Source organism: Acomys minous (assembly GCF_964271855.1).
Source record: "Acomys minous genome assembly, chromosome: 10".
Taxonomy (NCBI): Eukaryota; Metazoa; Chordata; class Mammalia; order Rodentia; family Muridae; genus Acomys; species Acomys minous.
The window spans coordinates 117,607,390-117,629,558 of NC_140491.1; the positions used below are offsets into that span (position 1 = coordinate 117,607,390).

The 22,169-nt window shown below is 41.3% G+C and overlaps 2 long non-coding RNA genes across 2 annotated transcripts in view; both read right to left on the reverse strand.

The window, feature by feature from the left end:
- Window positions 1-22,169, reverse strand: part of LOC311607393 — a 46,548-nt gene that overhangs the window by 23,644 nt on the left and 735 nt on the right. Inside the window, exons 2-4 of the long non-coding RNA XR_014782579.1 lie at window positions 4,599-4,747; window positions 3,908-3,997; window positions 2,121-2,280 (exon numbers count right to left, since the gene is read on the reverse strand). This is a non-coding gene — a long non-coding RNA (uncharacterized lncRNA). The remainder of the gene's footprint in view (window positions 1-2,120; window positions 2,281-3,907; window positions 3,998-4,598; window positions 4,748-22,169) is intronic.
- LOC311607076 lies at window positions 15,478-21,231 on the reverse strand. The gene is made up of 2 exons (XR_014782524.1): window positions 20,776-21,231; window positions 15,478-16,909 (listed from the first exon to the last, which is right to left on the reverse strand). It is a non-coding gene; the product is annotated as an uncharacterized lncRNA (long non-coding RNA).

A 22,169-nucleotide genomic window follows, 5' to 3' on the forward strand; every position in this document is an offset into this window, starting at 1 on the left:
CCTATTTCTGTTTTTAATGTGTTGTATTAAATCATTTGAGAAAGTAACAGAAACACCACTTAATTGCTTCTGGGGTTGTGGAATTCTCTGGGTATTTGAAATGATCCAACTTTAAAATAATTGTAATTGTGTTTCTCAGTACTGAGGATGCGCGTGAGCAGGAATTATCTGCTCTCTCAGCAGGCAGGGCATCTAAAGTGAACCGTAGAGAACATAAAACCGAATAGTGGTATGTGCACATCAGAGTATGCACTTCCTGCAGTAGGAAATGTCATATTGCTTGACTTTAGGGGAATATGTACATCTGAGTATGCACTTCCTGCAGCAGGAAAAGCCGTATTGCTTGACTTCTTTTTTTGTTTTATTTTGTGTTTGTTTGGTTGGTTTGGTTTGTTTTTCTCAAGACAGGGTTTCCCTGGCTGGCTATCCTGGCTCGCTTTATAGACCAGGTTGGCCTTGAACTCACAAAGATCCACCTGCCTCTGCCTCCCTAACTGCTGAGATTACAGGCAAGAGCCACTGTGGCCGGTTTTGTTTGACTTCTTAATTATGTAAGAAAAAAATTAGTATTGCAAATGCACAGAAAATTTAAAAAGAAAGAAAAAGGGGGGGGAAATGAATAGAAAGAGAATCGCAGTTCTTGTCCCCAAAAAAGAAGAAATGTGTTGGTGCGGCTGGCTTAACGCCCTAAATGACCTCATCATGACACCTGGTGGATATGGTTGAGCAGGCAAATGACAGCCGGGTGCTGCATGGTGACACCCTCCAGCCTAAACGGAGGTATGCTGTTCAAACTACTAGCACGCAAACGCATAATAAATACCTTACTGTGCATGCTCCTTATCGACGGTGCGTTGCAAGGGTGTTGTTGAAGATATAACTGTTAAGATAAACTAATCCTGTTTCTATATTATTTTCCAATGTGGTAACTTGCGTTGCGTTTCTGTGGTAGGATGATGTGATAGCATCTAAGGCTCAAATATCGCAAATATCAAACACTTCAGCTCATTTCTGAATGTAGAAAAACATGTATAGTTTAATAAATATAGGGTGAACAGATTTTTAAAAACATTCTATTTCTATATTTGGGGGGGCATGTGTAGAGGTCAGGGGACAACTTTCAGTAGTCAGTTCTCTTCTCTCAACATGTGGGTTCCAGAGACTGAACACGAGTCATTAGGACTATAGTGAGTGCTTTTCCCCCTGAGCCATTTTTCTGGCCCCAGAATGTTCAGATGACTCTAAGGAAACCACTGACTTTTATGACTTCCCTATGTATTCCGAGGACCTGTGAGTAAATATTTATTTCACTTAGGTTATATTATATGGCGAGATTGAAGGGATTTGGCAGATTCAATTAAGGTCTCTAATAAATTGACTTGAGTTCATTAACAGAAAGACTACGCCGGATGGAGCCAGACTCCACCAAAGAAGCTTTAAAAGATACTCAAAGTAACAACAGATGGGCTCTTCTACGGGCCTAAGGAGGCTATCTACGATGCTGTAAAGAAAACGTGTTATGACATTAGATATTAGACTCTTAAGGGCTTCTCTAGTTCTGAGCTAGTTCCCAAATAACTGAGACAGAGACCTCTTGGATGTATAAAAGCCCCCAGCACAGTAACTGGGCAGGTTTATCAAGCCTCTTACCTATTTTGTATTTCCCAGCAACACACACCATGTAATTGCTTTCACCGTCCCTGTTTGGGCTGCTGCTGTTCTATTAAGCTAGCCCACGCTGTCTTCTTCCCCACAGAGACTTCCCGCCCACACGGCCCATTCTTCCCCACGGAGACTTCCCGCCCACACGGTCTTCTTCCCCACGGAGACTTCCCGCCCACACGGTCTTCTTCCCCACGGAGACTTCCCGCCCACACGGCCCATTCTTCCCCACGGAGACTTCCTGCCCACACGGCCCACTCTTCCCCACAGAGACTTCCCTCCGTCCTTCTCTCAGGCGTCCTTTCTCCTGCCCTCCTGGCCTCTTGGTCCCTCTCTGACCTGGGAACCTAAGCTCCGCCTACTTCTCTCTTATGTCCAGTCACAGGTTTCAGCAATTTTATTAACCAATTAACTTTGAACTAGGTAGAGCAAAGCTTACACATCAAAGACAAACGTACCTGAGAATGTGCTCCTCTGGGCAGCAACCAGATCTTGGGGGCCAATAATTAGCACTAAAATAGGTTGCACCAGGCCAACCCCCAGCAGCACTGGACAAAGAGTGGCAGACACTCCCAATGTTCTGAGCGCCTCGGTCTTTCAACTCTAAGAAACCAAATCCTGCCAAAAACAAAAACAAAAGCAAAACAGAATGGTGAGCTTGACAAGAGAGTTGGCCTTCCGAGGAGCTCTCAGCACAATGGCTTCTTTGCCCTAAGAGCTGAGCAAGACCCCCCTCTGAGCTGTGGCTGGATGCTGACACACACACACACACACACACACACACACACACACACACACACTGAGCAACTTGTGTTCTCTCAACCTGTAATGTTTATTTGAATAATTTGTTACAGAGTAGAAACATAATATACTATGTCTTTCAGTTGGTGGTTTTTGTTTTTGATTTTTTACTTTACTTTTTGTTTGAGAATATTACTAACATTCACTGGAATTTGATTTTCTTTGTTCTTTCGAGACATATTCATCCTAAGAAGTAAAAATCCACAATTAAAAAAAAAAAAACAGGGCTGGAGAGATGGCTCAGTGTTTAAGAGCACTGCCTGCTCTTCAAAAGGACCCCGGTCCAATTCCCAGCACCCACATGGCAGCTCACAACTGTCTGTAACTCTAAGATTTGACACCCTCACACCAATGCACATAAATTAAAACTTAAATAAAATATTTTTAAATTAAAAAAATAAAATTTAAATAAAAAAAAACATTTTGAGAGTAATAGTTTCCTGTCACCTTATTATAGCATGTACCTTTTTCTAGCAGACACAATGGAAGCAAATAAGCACGAAGCAATTATGGAAAGCTAAATACAAACCTCTCAACAGAGCTGTAATTATAATAACCCAAGCGTAGCTCTTTAAAATGTAAAGCTATGATGCAGCTTCTTCTTCAGCCTGACTAAAGTCCTGAAAGTCTCAACAGACTTAAAGTCTGTTCACCCTAAATGTCAAAACAAAACTGAATGAGTCGGACGGGAGATTAGGGCTGAACTCAAAGACCCTGCAGCCTTAAGTATGTTCACTATCGCTCAGCCAGGAGGTAAACAGTGGCAGTCACCAGAGTACGGAAAGCGGGGCGGCTCTGTGAATTACCTCCACTAATTTCACCATCCAGTGAGAAAAGCTGTAAGTTTGTCTGCTCAAAAAGCCTGTGTGTGCACTGGATTGGATGTACGTAAGCAGACGAAGAAAACAAAATAAAAAACCTTTCCTTCCCTTTGTTTTTTCGATTGATTACGTCCCTGGAGTTGGATTTGAGTTACTCCAAATTTCTCTAATTTACTTACAGCCAAGTGTAGTTGTAATACAGGTAGTTACTGTGCTGGCTAGTCTTACGAAGTTGACGCACAAACTAGAGTTACCTGAAAGAAAGGACTCTCAATTGAGAAAGTGCCTTCGTTAGATCCGGATGTAAGGCATTTTCTTAATTAGTGATTGACGGGGTGGGGGGAGGGGGGAGCACACTGTGAGTGGTGCCATCCTGGGGCTGGTGGTCCTGGGTTCTGTGAAAAAGCAGGTTGGGCAAGCCATGGGGAGCAAGCCAGTGAGCAGCACCTCTCCACCTCCATCAGCTCCTGCCTCAAAATTCCTGCCCTGGTTCTAGTTTCTACCCGGACTTCATTCTGTGATGGACAGCGCTCTGGAAGTGTAAGTCCAATAACTTTCCTCCTGAGGTTTCAATGATCGTAATGTTTCATCACAGCAACTGTAACCCAAACTAAGACAGTTACCTGGCTCGTTTTTATTTCATGTGTGTGGTTTGAACGCGAATACTTGGTCCCTCTGCTGGTAGTACTGGTTAAAGTTTAGTTCTTTTCCTGCTGAGAAAGAAGTGATGCAGGTGAAGCCTTAAGAGTGAGCACTGTGTTTCACGCTTGCAGTTGCAGATCTGAGCTCTCAGCCCCCTGTTCCTGCCACCATGCCTGCCACCTGCTGCCACGCCTTCTCATTCGAATCGGCACTTAACCCTCTGTGACCGTAAGCCCAAACAAACCTGTTTTTCAATAAGTCACATTGGCCATGATGCTTTATTACAGCAACAGAAAAGTAGCTATGACCGTGTACGGTGCTTTGCCTGCACGTATGAATGTGTATTTAGTATGTATATTGTATGAGCACAGCCTGGAGCTCACTGAAGCCAGACCAGCATCCGAGCCTCTGGAACTAGTGTAACAGATTGAAATAAGTGGGAATGTGGGTGTTGGAAACCAAACCCCAATCCTGTGGAAGAGCAGAAAGTGCCCTTAACCCCTGAGCTATCTCACTCTAGCCTCTAAGCCAGCCCCTTCTGGTAACGTCTCTGGAGTACATGGTTGTTAAGCTAGTGGATATTCTTTCTTTCCTGTCCTTGATTGGTTCCTCAAAGAGCTTTTTTCTTAAATTACTTTTTATTAAATCAGCACATTTTTAAAAACTACTTACTGCAAGTCCTGCTTTTACGGTCTGTTGCATTTCCAGTCAGCTGACCGTCCTGCTGGTTGTTTTTCCGCTCTGTCACTGAAAGCTTCTGCTGGAGAATTCACAGTCCTGGGTACGAACTGCTTCAGGCCTGGGTTCCATAGCCTCCATCTCTAAAAAATAAAAATAAAAATAAGATGAAATGACGCAGCACACACTAGCTCTGTTTACTTAAAACTTCACCCTGTTCAATCACAGCATGCTCTAACCAACCATCAACACCCACTCTTTAAGGAGGAGTTAAGAGCTGGAGAGCTGACCTGTGGCTACATTGTCTTCAAGTGCTGGGTGGGAAAGTGGAGGGGAGGGAAGTTTTAGCTACTTAGCAAGTTGCTAAAACCGTTACTCTGTTGTAGACAAAGGAACAAGAAAAAGAGAGATGAAGTGAAAGAAAGATATAGGTCTGAAGAAAGAAAAATGTAAAGCACTGTTGTTTTTAACACTGAAGGTCATGAGCGCCCTTGGGGTGTTTTGGCTGGTGTTTCACGTCTTATTGCTGTCAATATTTATTTTGATAATTATCATGTAGAAAGGTTATGCTTCCAGTGAACCTCTTGCGACTCCTGTGTTTATCTGAGTTTTTATCTCCGTATGAGCTGAGCTACTGTCTGAGTCTGTCTCATCCGAGTTTATTGGCAATTCCAGCTTACTTGCCAGCCACTTGAGAAGCATTCATTTTAAACAAAGGTGCATCCCAGCTCTTAGATGCAGTCCTCTCTCAGATTCGTAAAGCCAAATCAATAGAATCATCCAGGCCTGGTTAACTCATGGAGGCAAGTTTCTTCCTATTGATTAAACTTGTGTTTTGCCTTTTTATGAAGAACAAAAGAACCTTGGGGGTGCCATAAAAGAAAAGGATCATGGATACCCTATATATGCCCCTTTGTAACGCCAATTAATTCACATGGCTTCTATTTCCAATTTCATTCAAAAGTATAGCATGACTGCTTTTAGGTAAGAATTAGTTTGCTAGCTGGGCATGGTGCCACATACCTGTAATCCCAGCACTAGGGAGGCAGAGGCAGGCTGGTCTCTGTGAATTCAAGGCCAGCCTGGTCTGCATGAGTCTAGGACAGTGTGTACATATATATATATATATTTATAGTTAAATGTTAAAAATTTTGGTTTCAATGTACCATTTTAAAAAAAGAAATGGGAGTAAATAAGATACATTGTGCATAAAAAGTAACCACAACTTTCTATAAAATCTGAGAATTAAAATATAGGAAGAATTAAAATATAGGAAGAATTACCTATAGAAATTAATCTGTCTATAATTAATGTTAATTTACAAAAATTACTAGAAACATCTTATTGTTTTCTTGTAGAATTTTGTTAGCCTCTATATTTTTCTACAACAGCAAAGCAGACAGGTAATTTTAGAAAGAAAAAAGAACAAACAACAACAACAAAAAAAAACCACCAGCTGTTTTTACAGGAAGAATTCTGCCTCAAAACTGTATTATTAATGCCAGGCAGTGGTGGCGCACACCATTAATCCCAGCACTCGGGAGACAGAGGCAGGTGGATCGCTGTGAGTTCAAGGCCAGACTGGTCTACAAAGTGAGTCCAGGACAGCCAAGGCTACACAGAGAAACCTTGTCTCGAAAAAAACCAAAAAAACAACAAAAACAAAACTATATTATTAGTATTTGACTTGGGTTTTTTTGGGGGGAATGGGGGCTTAATTTTTCATATTTTTGTTTTACATTTTCATATATGCATAGAATGTTTTTTTTAAATTAAATCCAACCTCCCCGTTCTTTTTATTTTTATTTTTAGTTTTTGGTTTTTGGTCTTTTGACAAAGGGTTTTTCTGTGTAGCCCTGACTGTCCTGAAACTAGCTCTGTAGAACAGGCAGGACTTGAACTCACAAAGATCTGCCTGCCTCTACCTCCCGAGACCTGGAATTAAAGGGGTGCATCACTACATTAACTCAACCTCCACTTGTTTTGCCTCCAACTCATTCCCTAACCCCCAAAAGTCTTCTCTCCCCATTCCATGCCCTTTTTTTTAAAAGCACACTAAGTCCATGCAGCGCTTCCTGTGTGTTTGTGTATTTAGTGGGCACAGGGCCAGCCACTGGAGCATGGCTTTCTTCAATGGTACAGCACCTGGTAAGTTGCTCCTGTTCTGGTGAATTACCCCTCACTTGTAGTCCTGCAAGCAGTCCTGGTGAAACTCATTAGATCATTAAAAAAAATAGACATGAAAGTGTAGGAGAGTTAAACATGTGTGGGATTGGGAACAGACTTGTGAGAGAGCAGAATGTTTATCCCCTTAGAAGTCGAACCACTCCGTGGGGGAGCTTGGATGTTGCCAGCTGAAAACATCCCAGTAGAAACTCCGAGAGGAGATGTATATCTGAGACCAAAACATGAGGCTGGAGAGAGAGGACTTGGGATTGTTTTGGCTGTTCATCCCTGCACTTTGAGAGACGCTCCTAGAGAGAACTGCTCCAGGGAAGGCTTCAAGGCTTTGGGCTCTGGGCCTCGGCTGCTGTTCCAGGTTCCAGCAGCAACCTTGGTTAACTGCAGGTTTGCTGAGGTCCTGCTGACTACGCCAGGAGAATTGTTCCTTGGAACTAGTATCCTTAAGGTTTCGTTATTGTGTTCTTTAATCTCATTTTCCTTTTGTTTGGGTTAGTTGGGTTGTAAGTGGGGTACGCTCTGTTAGTGAGTTTATAATAAAATATAATTATTAAGAAACCCATTGTTATGTAATTAATATAAAATAAGAACTGGTAGTGTCTACTGTTCTATCAATATCTACTGTTCTCTAAAGGAAAACATTTCTTTCTATCAGCGCTTGACAGTGGTACCTAATCCATTTGAAGGTCTATAACAAATACCGTTAACTAGGTAGCTTGTAAGTAACAGAAATTTATTTCTAACTGTGCCAGAGGATGGGAGATGCACAATCAAGGAGGGCGCAGAGGTGGTACTTGGTAAGGGCCAGCATTGCTATTCCTAACGCATTTTGAGGCAGCACAGATAATCAGACCATCACTAGTACCACTGGACGTCAGTGTGCTCCAGCTTGTGTTGAGGTACCTGCAGTGACACTCCCACTGCTTCCACTGTCAGTGCAAACGTTAACACACAGAAAAAGCAAATAATGTTGTAATTATTATGAATATTATTTTCTTCTCAACACCTTGGAAAGTTCCAGAGGATCTCCCAATGTCTCTATCTCTCTTTTTGAGAACCGCTGATATAGCATGTGGAAGCTGAGACACAGGAGTTGGTGTATTCTAACTCTCATCCCTGGCAAAAACAGACCAACTGATCACAGAACCCAACCACCAGTGAGATCTGTGCCACTGGATGACTTATTGACACCTTGTCTTTGAAGCAAGAAGTGGGTCTTGCCTCTTCCGTCTAACAAATGACTCTGCACAATGAATGTAAATTGCAGTTTTCTTCATGAACAATAAAGACCTTCATAACAGTATCTTCAAATCCAAGTATTTGTAAGCTCACATTAAGAGAAACATTCAAGCAACTACAGTGTTGTTGGAACAATTCAAGAAAGGCCATCGCAACCATGCTTTCTAAAACCGCTTTTTAGATTACAGCAATTCAATCTCTTTTTTCTATTTAACTGTCAAAAAAATGTGTGCTGGTTTTCAGTCTTGACACATGACGTTGATATGTGAATTACACATTATATTCACACACAAATGTTAAGAAAACTTTCCTGGTTTTACTGTGTTTGAAGGCTCTGTTTCATTTCTGTAGGAAATAACTTGATTGATGCTATAAAATGCATTTTGCATTTATCTTCCTTGACATCATGTTCTTCCAGGCTTTTCAGCTCTGTATGTGCTACCTTTGCCTCAGACTGTGAGAAGATAAACATATACTGAAGAATAGCATTTGCTGTATACTCTTTTGAGTCTCATATTTGACATCTGAATTAAATATGCACCAACTGTTCTTCCAATTCACTTGTACATTTATTATCATTATGAAACAACCTGTAGGTAAGTCCAGTAATAAACTGGTTTAATAGGCCATCAAGTTTCAGTAATAAATAGAAGTCAAAAAGCTCCACATAGTTAGACTCTGGCATCCACGTGGCCCCCACAAAGAACCAGCCTGTTTCTTTCTTCACCTTTCTGTAGGCCTCAGTGAAGCAACGGAAATTGTCTTCCTTGAGTAAAAGCTAGGTAACATATCCCCTCACAAAAGAAAAAGTCCTTTACTCAGAGATGCTTAAGAATTTATATAATAAAATTTATAATAAATTTATAATTACAAATAAATATATAAATAAATTATATAATAAATTTATATTTTGAATTTTTTCTTGTATTTATTTAGTATATGTGTGAGCATCACTTCTCTCCTTTCAAGCATTTGGGGTCCCACACTTGAACTTAGCCCACCAGACTCCATGACGCCTCAGAAGCCCCTTCACCCAACAAGCCATATCACCATCCTAACTGAAATGATTTTTTCCCTTTTTTATTATAATTTATTCATATTACATCCCGGTTGTTATCCCTTCACTTGTATCTTCCTGTTCCCAGCCTTCCTCCCTCTTTGCCATATTCCCCTCCCCTAGACCTCTGACAAAAGGGGACCCTTTCCCCCACCTTTGTTTTGTTTTTGGTTTTTTTTTTTTTTTTTTTTTTTTAGCAATACTAGAAAATAGTTTAACAGGGCACAAAAGATAGATAGTATGAAGACAAATCAAGGAAAGAAAGGCTGAGTGGGAAGTGAGTTGGTAAGCTGTCTGCCTCGCCACTCTGCTTCTTATGATCAAATAGGAAAGAAAAAGACATAAATGGAGATGAGGGAGAGCTGAGGTTGAGAAATAAGGAGAGAAAAAGAAGTATCATTTGTCCTAGGCTCTAATAGTTTGTGGTTGGTTCTGTTTCTGTCAGTCTGTTTTACGTCCATTTATTTGGATGTAAACCAACAAACCTAGGTCAGTGCTTAATAGCAAGAGAGTTCAGCTTTCCACCGTGTAGGCATCAGTAGCCATATGAGCATGTTTTATGCTAACACATCCTTCTGAGGTGTCACAGCAAGCTGGAAATGATCCTCGAAGAGGCGAAGAGGTAAGAAAGAAAATCCGGTTAAGCCTGACTTAGTCTCCCAGGCTGGGCCAAACTTCTAGAGCAGCAGTTTTCAACCTGACCCTTTGGGGGTCACATATCAGCTGTCCTGCATATCAAATATTTGCACTGCAATTTACAACAATAGCAAGATTACAGCTACGAAGTAGCACCCCAACCATTTTATGGTTGGGGTCACCACAACATGACGAGCTGTATAAACGGGTGGCAGGCAGCATTAGAAGGTTGAGAACCACTGGTCTAGAGAGTCTGGTGCCAGGCGGTTTATTGCTAACATATTTAAACACAATATAATTTGGGGGAAAAAAACATTTCCTGGTGTAACACAATTCCCAGTGTACAAAGAGGCAATAAGTGCATTAAAACTCAGAGTACATGTCCTTTCTTCCCAGGAGATGGGCTCTAGAGAGAGGCTACCTCACTAACTTTAGGGCCTAAGGAAGGATCCAGCCTGGTTTTGGTCATACAGATAGCATTTAGATTACTTGGGCTATCAGCTACTTCCTGGTTGGGGGAGCTTCGGGGAGCCCCCTGGTTATACACATATGTAAGAGTCATTTAGACTATTAGGTGTAGAGGAATTTTAATTAGGTATCTCCAGTCCCTGTAGGAGGAGCTTGATATGGCCTGGCCCAACAGATGTCACTGACCATGAAGCTCTTAATCACCTCCAATTCCCAGCCTTCTGGAAAAACAGGCTCTATGTATGCCCTTCCCTTTGAAAGCACAATCCTGGATGTTCAACATCCCTGGTTTCCCTGGAGACCTGTGGGTACAAGGACCTCCATGCTCCCAGGAAACCTCAATGTTCCACACCCCGGATATTACTGTTACTTAGGAGTCCTCACTTGGCTCTCCCCTCTCCTTATTCACTCTCCTACTCTAGTGATCTCAGCTACTCCCAGCTACTCTCAGCTACTCCCAGCTACTCCCAGGAGTCCTAGTGACACCTAGATAATAGATGGATCTAAAATTATTTCTGCCCTGGCCTATCTCTGTGAGCCCATATTTAAAATTTCAACCGCTGTCATGCATCTCAACCCAGAAAGGTACCACAGCCTGTCCAAAACTAATTTCTTATTTTCCTCTTGTTGTGTTCCACTGCACTCTTCAACTCTAAATCTTAACCCTGTTATCCAAACACAGGCGGCTTCTCAATCCCTACCTGTCCTTCCTGCCTCTCCTACCCTTTGATATAGATTTATTCTGATTATTTATATGTCCTAAGTAACTCAATTGGGTTCCTTATCTCAGTCATTGCTATCTGAACAGGCAATCACTCATCTCCTTCTCTACAGCAGTATCATAAAAATTGATTTCACTGTCTAGTCGCTCACCACTCTAATTTATCTTTTGTCAGGTTTATCTTGGTTAAACTATGGATCAAAGCTCATATATCTCTATAAAAGCCCTAGATGGGTCACTAATAACCTCATTTTAAAACCCAAGCTCTTTAAGGTCATGTATAAGGCTCTAAAACATAATCTACCCTAATGTGTTTTAGCTGCACCTCCTGTCGCTGTCCCAACGCTTCTGCAGCAAAGCAAACCACTGTCATTACCTAGAAATGCCATGTACTTTTACAAACACATACATGTTGCACATGTTACTTCCTCTGCCTGAAAACCCAATACACTCTGCTTAGAAAACTCTTTCGTTTGCGGTTTCAATAGTCCCTTCTCTGAAAAGCTAACTTCCCTAGGTGGAAAGTCACCTCGCTTCCTGCGCCCCACATCGTCCGTCATTCAGCGACGGTGTCTGTCTGACAGCTGTGTGCAGGGAATGCTTTTAGGACTGCTTCATTTTCAAATTTTCTATCTCGGCCGTCTCATAAGAAGATGAAAAATGCAAGTGAAGATACGGAGATCAGCTTCGTGTTTACGAGCCCCTGTTGCTTTTCCATAAGACCAGAGTGTGGTTCCAGTAAGGCGACTCACACTGCCTGTGGCTTTAACCAAGGGATGCAAAACCTTCTGTTCATTGCGCGCGCATGCGCGCGCGCGCGCACACACACACACACACACACACACACACACACACACACACACACACACACACACACACAAAGAGCACCTGAATAAACTTGTCAGGCCACATTTTCTACTTTTTAACTCAGAAAATACAAGTACCAGTAACACCACCGAGCCCTCCAGAAGGCCGAGATAGAGCCAAGGCAATATTTTCAATCTCCTGATTTGGGAATTGCGTAGGACAGCCAGTATCATTATGGGGATTAAGTGTTATTCCAAACCTAGAGCTAACAAGTAAAAGCTTAGTAGCATTAATGCCTTTTTCATATTCCCCATTTTCCACAATTCCCCAAACACTGCCACAAATCTACATCTAAGCTGTAATCAGGAAAACTAAAGGAAAAGGAGCCTACAAATGTGTGCATCAACGTGGAGACTTTCATCCTGAGAAGCACCTTCTATTGCAGTATTTTGCTGTGACAGTTACACATGCCATAATAACGAGGAAATTCTCCAGACAGGTCTGGTGCTCATAGCATATTGGCACAGAGGCTTTTATTAAATTCATCTCCAATAGCAAAACTAAATATAACTAAATAATTAAACGCACTGCTAGAGAACAAGTGAGGGAGGAATTCTCAGCACCAGGCACCAGGCGTCGTTTTCCATGTTTTGTTTGTGAGCCTGGCTCTTAACAGTTGAACTACCTCATCATTCATTTTGTTGTTTCTTTTGTTTCTTTTGTTTTTCTTTTTTCTTTCTTTTTTTTCTTTCTTTCCTTTTTTGAGACAGGGTTTCTCTGTGTAGCTTTGACTGTCCTGGACTCCCTTTGTCTTTTGTTTCTTTTGTTTTGTTTTGTTGGTTATTGTAGGTGTTGTTGCTGTTTTGAGACAGGGTTTCTCTATGCAGCCCTGGCTGTCCTGGACTGGCTTTCTAGACCAGGCTGGCCTCGAACTCACAGAACCTCCTGCCACTGCCTCCCAAGAGCTGAGATAAAAGTCATGCACCTCCATGCCTGGCCACATCATCATGTTTATAAGCACGTTTACGGAGCTCTAAGTGACAAGGTGCAGAAGGTACTGCTGGTCGGAGGTGACCACGTCAAGCTCTTACGCACCATGGTCTAACCTGCTGCTCTCATCCTATGAACCCTTCCTTGTTAGAACCACTGACTCACTGACTCGCGCATACTAGTCTTTGTTTTACCTAGTTAATCACAGTTTTGTGGAAAAAATAAGAGCAAGATATAATCACTAATCCTAGGCCATTCACAAACTCCGGAAATGAATGAAAATCCTTATAGGGTTTAGATTTAGCTTCTAAGACAGTAAATGTATGAAAATATTGATGCCTGCTAGAGGTAAGGTGACACTACTGTAACTAAAGAATGGTCATCAGTGTAGGAGAAAAATCTTAAGTTTATGGGTAAAATAAAAGCCTGTGATGAAGCCACTCCTATAAAGTTAGGAAGAAAGTGCTAGGGTAACACCATCAAAGCATATCAGGGGACTTACCTGAGAGTAATTTTGGATGAAGAAATTGGAACAAGATACTTTTCTTTCTTTCTTTCTTTCTTTTCTTTTTTTGTTTTTGTTTTTGTTTTTGTTTTGTTTTTGTTTTTTTTGTTTTTTTGAGACAGGGTTTCTCTGTGTAGCCTTGGCCATCCTGGACTCCCTTTGTAGACCAGGCTGGCCTCGAACTCAGGTCGATCCACCTGCCTCTACCTCCCGAGTGCTGGGATTAAAGGCATGCAAAGTGAGTCTAGGACAGCCAAGGCTACGCAGAGAAACCCTGTCTTGAAAAAACAAAAAAGCAAAATAAATAAATAAATAAACAAATAGAAGAAAATTAAAAAACCAGTCCAAACCAAAGGTGCAGCCCTGAAAAAAGATCATGATATTGAAAGCAGATATCTGAATTATACAGGAGAGGAATGTGGCTCCAATAAACTACTAGTTTACCATGTGTAAGGCCCCCAATTGTACCAAGAATTGAGGGGGATGGTTATGATTTGACCAACTTGGAGGTTGAAGAAAAAAAAAACAACCCAGTTCATTAAAGCTTCTAGTCGTGGTGCCTTAAATGCAATAGAGACGCTTTTCTTTTTCTTTTTTTCTTTTTTACTTCTTTCGTGGTTATATATGTAAGAAAGACTATGAAAAGTTTTAAGGCATGAGAGTAAAGGCTGGTAAGTGCATGAAGGTAGAAAATAGGAAAAGTTGGCCCAAGTGGGGAACATCAGGTGAAGTGGCAGGAGGGAAAAATCATTTATTACTGTTGTAGAGCAAGTGCAGACTCCTAGCACTGACTTCAGAAGGACATGCGAAACCATCAGAAAGCTATTACTAGGGAAACTGCGTGATTGACAGGGATCATGAAAAATGGTGTAAGCGTCAGTGAAACAAAAAAAATATTTGGAAACTGTACGTCTCAATTTCTTGACAAATGCCATAATAGCTATTATAATGGTGGCAAGAAGTATTTCAAATAGAACCAGGTAAGTCATCCACTTAAGAAAGTGTTATGTCAGTGTAGGTTGCAGTGAAGGGTTACAGTACAGAAACGCAAACTGACAAGTTAAAAAGAGATTTTATACGCTCTACTGGCAAGTCTTTTGTCATAGTTTATTTTGGAGAGGAAAATGTCTTAAAGGAGACTTTCTGAATGCCAGAGTATTTTGAAGCATTAACTATTTAAATAAAAATACTTCCTAGTAGGTATTATCTTATAAGTCAGCAATCTACATGGTCAGTTAAATGAGTCTTATCTTTATCAAAAGAATTGGAATAAAATAACTTCTGCTTACCATAATAGCAATATTTATACTATAGTTCTACCTTTTTTTTTTTTTTAGTATTACTTTGCTAGGTTTCCATAACAGGGTTCTATAGATTTTTGTACCTAAACAAGATGGAGGCTGTAGGAGACAAAGGAGTAAGGTAACACGTAGCCAAGGCTGGCTTTGAACTCACTGTAGCCAAAGATGACCTCAGACTTCTGATTCTTCTGTCTCCACTTCCCAAACACTGAGATCACAAGGCATGCCAAGCCTGGTTTGTGTGATGCTAAAGATGAAGCCTAGAGCTGTGGCATGCTAGACAAGCACTCTGTCTCAGCCCTGTGCTTGCTTTCCTCCGAGGCCTCTCCTTGGCTCAGAGAGCCGCCTTCAGGCTGTGTCTTCATGTGGTCCTGTCATACCAGGTGTGGTAGCACAGGCTTAGAAGGCTCAGTGCGAGGATGGCGAATTCAAGCCAGCCCAGGCTAGAGAGTAACTTAGGGAGACCCTGTCTCAAAAAATGTAATTCAATTTTTTCCTTTTAAAATAAGGACTGTTGAGGCTGGAGAGATGGCTCAGTGGTTAAGAGCGCTAGCTGCTTTCCCAGAGGTCCTGAGTTCAGTTCCCAGCAACCACATGGTGGCTCCCAACCATATGTAATGGTATTCATGAAGACACAGCACTCATGTATGTAAAATAAATAAATAAATAAATAAATAAATAAGGACTGCATTCAGATTGGATTAGGGTCTACCCTGAAAACCTCATTTTTAACTTAACTATTTCCTTAATAATACACTTATCAGCCCACTGCAGTGACTCACACCTGCAATTCCAGCACTTGGGGAGGCAGAGGCAGGCAGATCTCAGTGAGTTCCAGGCCAACCTGGTTTACAAAGTGAGTTCAGGGCAGTAAAGGCTACACAGAGAAACCCTGTCTGGGAAAATGTCGCGAGCAGAGAGTTTACACTCAGAATCCGGAACAAAAGAGTCAGGCCAAGAGCAAGTGGTACTATTTAGCAAGAGAGGTTTATTAGCAATACAAAGGCAACTACAACAAAAGGCAGCGGCTAAGGCTCCAAGGCCAAGCCACCAATACCATTCCATTAACTCTTAACACTATCCTAATTCTAATAGGAGTAACATTTAGCATCTTATAATATCAATGTTCTGGGAGCTTATGCCATTAGGGTATACGACCTGATATCGTGAAGTTCTGTCGAACAGGTTCGCTGCTGCGACTTGATTCAGTTCTCGGGTTGTTTTCTGACAGCATGTCTGTCTGCTCCATCCTGGGAGAGCGCCCATCGGCTGGTAGCATTTTAGGTGATCATGGTGACAGCGAGAGAGAGAGCTAGAGAGCTAGCGAGCGAAGAGAAGAGAGAGCGAAGAGAGCTGGCTGCTTCTTCTCAGGGTTTTTATACTTACTTTAGCCTTACCCTCTCTAATTCACACATCTAGCTTTCTGCGGCACTCTTATCACCAACTTGCAGTCCTGGCTGCTCCTAGGTCAGAACTTACTACTAAGGTTTTATCTATCACTCACACATCTGGTCAGACGTCAGCTTTTTGGGCTGTCAGCTATTTTCTACGCTGGGCTTTGAAACAAGCCCTGACATGTCCTACACTGGGCTTTGAAACAAGCCCTGACATGTTTATTACATTCCACCCCCTGACACCTGAAATGATGTCAACATGAAAGGTGTCATCCTGGTTAAGCCATCAATTGTTGGCTATTGATGGTTAAACAGTTGCCTCACAGGGCTGGGGTTTACAAAGTCATAATGGCGCAAACTTCTAGTAATTAAAGTAAATTGTTTCCTTAACTTAGCTTCCATATGCAAACGTTTTAAAATTCTATATCTTCTATTCATTTCATACCATGTTTTAAAGGCTGCAAATTCTAATAACATTTCATCCATCATTGGTGCTATCAGGTGCTCTAATTGCCCATGATTGTAAGCTATTTTGGGGTATAAACATGTTCCACTGCACAACTGCAATAATAATCTCCATATAATAACATTCTAGCTTTATAAGGGTCATGTCTTATCATTGCCTTACATAAACTATAATGAGTATGAGATCCTTTCATAATATAACAAGATAATAGGCTTGCTAACATATGTACTATTTTTTCTACTGGGTGACTTCGCATATTATCCAAAGGGTGATGTACAAAATGATTCATTAAAAATAACAATTTATCATCATCCGGGGGGCCTGAAAGGAACATGGATGAGAATCTGTGTCGACAGAAATGACAGGATTCTTCTCCAATGTGTCCAAATGCCAATCCCATTCTATGTAGAAGATCATTGATTTCGTCAAAATGCCTGTGGTAGAAGTATGAGATGAAAATGCGGGGTCCGTTGCGCTGTAATGGGTCACACCGTCTTCCACTGGGTCCTTTTCCGAAGTTTGGCATATTTTCTTCTATTTCTGCATGATAAAGCAAATTTTGCAAGAATAATGACAACAATAGCAATGCCTGCTACCATTACCATTTCTTTAAACCATTCCCACCATCCATATAGTGGGGAACATATCCTATTTTCCTGCTTTGTTTGTCTAGCTGCTAATTACTTCTGCATGTTGCACTGACTTTCCAGTTCCTTGGTCAGTTATGACCTTACCATCTTCTGGCCTATAGGCTGCAGCTTTCCACTTCACTATATTATTAGTAGTTGTTGATGACCCATCCATAAACCATGCATTTGGTATATTCTTGCTGAACTCCTTAGTGCCCCACAGACCAATGGTCTGATCTGGGCCAGGTTCAGCGCCCTTAGGTATAAGACTAGGTGGTATCAACCAGGTTGGGTTTTCTGTATTTCCTGATCTCAGAACTTCTTCTGAGGCTTGGGATATACAACCCTGGGTTGATACTTTATTGTGTCTGAAAAAGTCTGACAGGTACCACTTCCAGTGAAGTACTTTGCCTTCCATGGGTTGTCCTGCCCAGGCTTCTCCTGGTGCTTTAATCCAGTCTATAATGGGCATTTCTGTTCAAATCACAGTTGGGTTATTCTTTATTAGTGAGTGGGCAGTTCTGCATGCCTCATATGTAGCCCAGATGGTCCTCTCAAATAGAGAGTATTTATTTTCTGACCATGGGAACTTTTTGCAGTAAAAGCCAATTGGTGTTAATCTACTTCCTTTTGCAAAGATATTCCAATTACCATATCCCTTTGTATACAATACTTCTATTATTACTGTATCTTCCTTATTAATATAGCCAAGGGATTGATACTGTCTGATTAGGTCAATCATGGTTCTGACCGCCCGTTCCTGTGCTTCTGACCATTCAAAGTCTTGAGCTTTTTTGATAATTTTGTAAAGAGGCTGCAGTAGGAGTTGCTGATAAGGAATGTGTTGGCGCCAGTAGCCAAACAGTCCTATCAGGTGGTGCACCTGCTGCTTATCTTTAGGCTGTTCCAGAGTATCTAGTTTACTAATAACTTCTTCTGGTATTTTAGGTCCTTCTGTGGACCAATGTACTCCTAGAAATTTTACTTGCTTACTAGGTCCTTGAACCTTGGTTTGATTAATAGTCCATCCTTTATCTCTTAAATGTTGTATTAAATCTTTTACTGTATCTTGAATTTTGTCTTTGTCCTGTCCATAAATCATCAAATCATCAATATAAGATACTAACTCCACCCCCTGACTATCAAAGTCCTCCAGGGTTTTCATTAGGGTGGTGTGGGCTATAATTGGACTGTTTAGATAGCCTTGAGGCAGTCTTAAAAATTTATATTGCTTTGACTGCCAGGTAAAAGTTGTTATTTCTTGTGATGCTGGATGCAATGGTATTCCAAAGAACATATCTGAGAGATCTATAGTTGCCATCCACTTTGGTGCTGCTTGTCTTATTCTTAAAAATATATCCTCAATGTCAGGTAAGGTTCCTGGCATTTTTGGACTTAATTCATTAATTTTTCTATAATCTACTGTAAATCTCCATTTGCCATTTGGCTTTAATACTGGCCAAACGGGTGAATTATAATTAAAGCTTTGGGTAGGTGTCACTATACCTTCTTTAAGCAGTTCCTTTAAGGTGTTTGTAATGTCCTCTATTCCCCCTTTAATAGGATATTGTGGGGTGAAGGAGGGCTTAATTTCTGGTAACCTTACGGGTTCTATTTTTACTTCTGCTAAATTAGTGAAGAATTTTTTAATATTTTTGATTTGCAAAAATTTTGGAAAAAGCATCTTAATATGATCTATTCCTAAAACACTTGAGGGTGCAGTAAAGCTTGCCATGTCTAACTCATATTTTTTACCAAATAAGTCTACTGTTACCTTAATAACTGGTACTGTTTTAGTTGAATTTACTCCTTGTACCTGTATATTTTTAAATCCTTTGTTTTGGTTTGGGTGGCAGTTTATAATACTAATTTGACTTCCTGTATCTAGTAGCCACCTTACTGGTTGTAATTTTCCATTTATATCTATTGGGAAGTTAACAAATGGTCTGGAGTCTAGGTCCTGCCATTCTGGTTCCGTTGCCATTGTCTGACTTGTGCTTGTGGGTGAGGGGCCCTGCGGTCCCCGTTGCCTAAAAAAGGTCTTGTCCTCAGGAAAGGTCTTATCACTGCTCTCTAGGTTTGACTTTCGCTTGGAAAGATACCACTCGTTCTTGTTCTAATTCTCTGAAGCCTTTAAAGAAATTAATAGCTTCTGCCACTGTTTGGCAGCCCTGAATGCTTCCTGTCAAGCTCATTTTCAGATGTTGTGGAGCTCCTTTAACTATAATTCGCTTGAAGGATGGCAAAAATGGTGCTGCCTGGGGTGTGTTAGCCTCATTATATATGAACCATAGAATACCCAGTTTCCTGCAAATGTTAATTGCCTCTGCATAAGTTGTCCATCTACCTGCTGTTTCAAATTGTGTTAGATCTAGGGTGGGGAAAGCTAAGCGCCAGGCTGCAGTTATCCAATCCAGGAGTGGGTGTGTGTCACCTTTAGCGGTGTCCAACACATGTTCCAATGCTTCATAGATAGACGGGTTTTCTATGATTCCCTAATTCGTCCCATCTCCTGTTCTGTTAGAATGATTGTGTCAGCCCCTTTTTCCCACAATCTGACCATGTATTGTGCATCTTTCTGACCATTTTGGGCATATTCCCGTCTTAAATCTGCCATCTCCTGTGGGGAGTATGGTCTGGACTCTTTGACCTCTGTTCCCGGGGTATAATGGGGCTGTCTGCCATCGCTGAGGGGATTCAGACGACTGGCAATGTTCCTGATTGGAGTCCTTTTACTTGTAGTTACTACCGGGAAAGAGTATGAGGGTTCAGATGAACTGGCCAGGTTCTTCTGTTTCCTCACTATATTCATGGCTAGCCTTTTGCCCATAATTTGGTCCTTGTCTATATCCTGTATAGTTTTCACCAAAATTGCTGGTACTTCATTCTTAGGCGCCTGTTTTACCAGCGGTTGCACTACTGATGGGTCAATAAGATCTATTCTTACATCAGTAGGTTTCATGCCAATTCTATTTTTAACTGCCTGGGCTGTTCCCAACCATTTCTATTCTTCTGCAGTTTCTGGGGGGCTTCCTGTGGCTGGATTTAGATGTAAACCTCTCATTTTCTTAATTAAAGACTTCATTTCCACAGCTTATTTGCCAACCAGTATAGCAGTTTAATCTCTCTTTTCCTAAGGTACCACTGAAGGTTACTTGTTTGAGTGCTCTTGATTAATTTTTCAAATTTTAGATCGGCCAATCTTTCAATTCGTTTACTGAAAAATTTCAGCATTTGTTTGAATTTTAGTTGCCTTATATTGAGTTCCTTTCCTCTGTGCCATTAACCAGCTCTTCAGTTGGCATCGGGCACTGAGTTCGTCCTACTTCCGCACCCTTAGGGAGGGTGGTGTTTTCGGACCCAGGCTTTCCCCGCTCCTCTGGCATCGAGGAGTCCGGTAATCACCTGGTAACTCGATATAAGTTTTCAGCCAGATTACGTGCAAGCCTTATGTAAATTGGGGAAAGTTAGCATAAACAAATCCTCTCCCCAGCCTTGTTCCGAATCCTGCCGACTACGCCAGCTGTCGCGAGCAGAGAGTTTACACTCAGAATCCGGAACAAAAGAGTCAGGCCAAGAGCAAGTGGTACTATTTAGCAAGAGAGGTTTATTAGCAATACAAAGGCAACTACAACAAAAGGCAGCGGCTAAGGCTCCAAGGCCAAGCCACCAATACCATTCCATTAACTCTTAACACTATCCTAATTCTAATAGGAGTAACATTTAGCATCTTATAATATCAATGTTCTGGGAGCTTATGCCATTAGGGTATACGACCTGATATCGTGAAGTTCTGTCGAACAGGTTCGCTGCTGCGACTTGATTCAGTTCTCGGGTTGTTTTCTGACAGCATGTCTGTCTGCTCCATCCTGGGAGAGCGCCCATCGGCTGGTAGCATTTTAGGTGATCATGGTGACAGCGAGAGAGAGAGCTAGAGAGCTAGCGAGCGAAGAGAAGAGAGAGCGAAGAGAGCTGGCTGCTTCTTCTCAGGGTTTTTATACTTACTTTAGCCTTACCCTCTCTAATTCACACATCTAGCTTTCTGCGGCACTCTTATCACCAACTTGCAGTCCTGGCTGCTCCTAGGTCAGAACTTACTACTAAGGTTTTATCTATCACTCACACATCTGGTCAGACGTCAGCTTTTTGGGCTGTCAGCTATTTTCTACGCTGGGCTTTGAAACAAGCCCTGACATGTCCTACACTGGGCTTTGAAACAAGCCCTGACATGTTTATTACAGAAAACAAACAAGCAAAGAGGTCTAATGCCCTTATGTCCAAATACAGTTACACTCTGAAGTAGACGAGGTTGTGAACTAAGGAAACACAATTCAGGCCATAACAGTTTTGGGTCACAAACAACTAAAACCAACTCTACTTTCCATATAAGAGAGTGTATTAGGAAGACTGGTCACAGAGGCTCAGTTAGAAACCAAGAACAGCAAGAGATAACAGTGAACTGCAGTTCTTCAGCTACGATTGTAAGCTTCTAGATTTTTTCACAACTTTCCCATGTTTACACCTTAATGATTGCCATTAGAAGCGCTTTAATGTTAAAAGCATTAAGTGAATCACTAAAAAATGGTTTAAAAATACATTATACCCTCATAGGAAATCTTATTCAGCTTCTGAAGAATAAATAATACACAAAGTAAAGTGTCACAGTGTCCCACAAAAGCCCATGTTGGCTTGGGTGACACTCCTGGAGAATGGAACACATAAAAGGTAAAGAGAAGTCAGGTCATTGGGGCAAGCCCTTGAAAAAAATTATTGAGTCCCCTTCTCCTAATTATGAAAATTATTGAAAAATTAATTAACTCTCCTCTCTGGATGATTCTTCTGCTAACCAATGCAGGCAAAACAGTAACTATGTAAAATAACAGCCATTCATTGTATATTTTTTTAAAAGTAGGTATTTGGTTGCACAAATACTAGTAGAGTCATTTGCATATAAACGACAAGCTGTGCTTTTGGATTAGTCTACAATAAAAACCTGAGCCCTGAAGCAAGTGCCCAGGCGGAAATCCTGGTCTCAGTCCTTAAATCTAGCCACCTTCCCTTCTGTGTCCCACCTTAAAAAGTGCATCCGCACCTCGGTGTAGCAGTAATGAGTGAAATCGTGTGTGTAATGTGCCACATCGTTATGGAGCTTAGCAAGCACCTGAGCTACC